We start from the raw sequence: 2,150 nt of genomic DNA, 5'->3' as shown, positions 1-2,150 counted from the left end.
TCCACAGTGCAGCCTGTGGATTTGAATCACCCACGACCAAAACATAATGCCTCGACACAGTGCCTCCACAGTGCAGCCTGTGGATTTGAATTACCTGGGGTGTTTGTAAAAAGGTAAATTCCAGGGTCATCCCCTAGATCTAGTGAATCGGGGTCTTTGGAAGTGGGACCAGGAATGTGCAGTTTCAATAAGCTGATTCTTACCAGCTCATACGGTTCTGCACACACTGAGGTCCAATTCTGATACACGCTGACGTTTGGGAATCATTGGTTGAGAGGATAGTGCTAATGAGAGCAGAGTTATAGATTTGATTCCAAACGGTCCAGCTGGGATGCATTGCCCAGGGCTGGCGTTCTGACTTGTGTCATAAAGTTGAGAGGGAGAGAGAGAGAGAGAGTAGGGGTATAAGTTAGTTTGGTCCAGCACAATCCATCACCACTACTAGGGAACACAAATAAACAAGCAGCCCCAGTGCTTGCTCTTTACAAGTGTGATCTTGCCTTAAAAAGTCACAGCTTTGCTGCATTACCTTCCCTGGGCCTCGGTTTCCCCATCTGAAACACGAAGCACAGATATGAGTCGTCTCTGAGGTCCTTCTCAGTTCTAAAAAATGATAATTGTACAGTTTTTTCTTGTACTAGCATGCAATAATCCAGCTCTTTTTGCACAACTTTATTTCCAGTGTAAAGTAAATAATTGAGGCAACGTAAGAGCACTGAGCTGGGAGTCAGGAAGCAGGAACCTCGATCCTGGCTCAGGCGATAAGCAGCTCGGTGACACGGGGGCAAATCATCTAATGCCTCTGGGCTTCATTTTCCTCATATGTAAAATGAGTACTTTAAGTTAGACGATTTCAAAATCCCCTCTTAGAATTATTATCCTTCATGAATGATGATGAAATACGAATAAAAAAAACCTAAGAGAATTCATTGCCAGCAGGCTTGCTCTAATAGAAATGCTAAATCAGTTTTTCAGATGGAAGACAAATTCTACCAAAGGGAAACCTGGAACGTTAGGAGTGAAGGAAGAGCAACAGAAATGCTGAATATCTGGGGAAATATAATAGATTCTTTTTCTCCTCATAAATTAAAAAAAAAAATATGTATGATAGTTGAAAGCATGTCTGATGGAGTTACAACATCTACAGACTTAATGGCCACTAAACATAAAAGGAGGAGGGTAAAGCAACCTATAAAGCCGGTAAGGGTTCTATACTCCCCTTGAAGTGGTAATATTAAGGTTAAGGAGACAGAAATGTTACATTCATAGATTGTAATCCCTACAAAACCTCAGTTCAAGAAGGCATAATAATCCTTACTGTGCATATTTTAACAAGATGTATGTTAATTAACATGTATGTTTTTAACAACATGAAGCAAAACTAATAAAGCCAAAGGAAGAAATGGACAAATCCAACAATTACAGCTCGAAACCAATTCTTTTCTTCTCTGCAAGACAAGGATATAGTAGAACTGAGCAGTGCTTCAGCCAGCTGGATCTAATTGACATTTACAGTATCTGCCACTCAACAGCAACATAATACATATTATTTTTAAGTGTACATGACATACGCCAAGATAGACTATACCCCGGGTTATAAAACAAACCTTAAAAAATTTAAAAGCATCAAAATCATACAAATTATGTTCTCTGATCGTAATAAAATTATACTAGAAATCCATTACAGAAAGATACCTGTAAATTTCCAAGAATTTGGAAAGATAAACACAAACGTACCATTAGACCCAGTAATCCCACAGCTAGGTATTTACCCAGATGAATCGAAGACTTCTGTGTGCACAAAGACCTGTCTGTGAAGGTTTAGAGCAGCTTTATTAATAATTGCCAAAGTTCGGAAGTAATGCAAATGTCCTTCGATGGGCAAAATAGATAAAGTGTTGTACATTCATACAATGGAACACTACTTAGCAATAATAAGGAACAAAGTATTGATGTGCGCTACGGCATGGCTGCATCTCAAAGGCATGGTGCTGAAAGGAAGCAGCCATTAGTATGATATCCCAGAATTGGAAAAACTGTGGTGACGGAGAATGGACCAGTGGTTACCAGGCATCGGGGCAGTGACAAAGGTGTGATTACAAAGGAGGAGCCTGTTAGAGTTGTTTTGGGCGATGGACCTGCTCTGAGTC

This window comes from Monodon monoceros, unplaced genomic scaffold, assembly GCF_005190385.1.
Source record: "Monodon monoceros isolate NGI ecotype Baffin Bay Population unplaced genomic scaffold, NGI_Narwhal_1 Super_Scaffold_9, whole genome shotgun sequence".
NCBI lineage: Eukaryota > Metazoa > Chordata > Mammalia > Artiodactyla > Monodontidae > Monodon > Monodon monoceros.
This window is presented reverse-complemented; position numbering follows the sequence as displayed.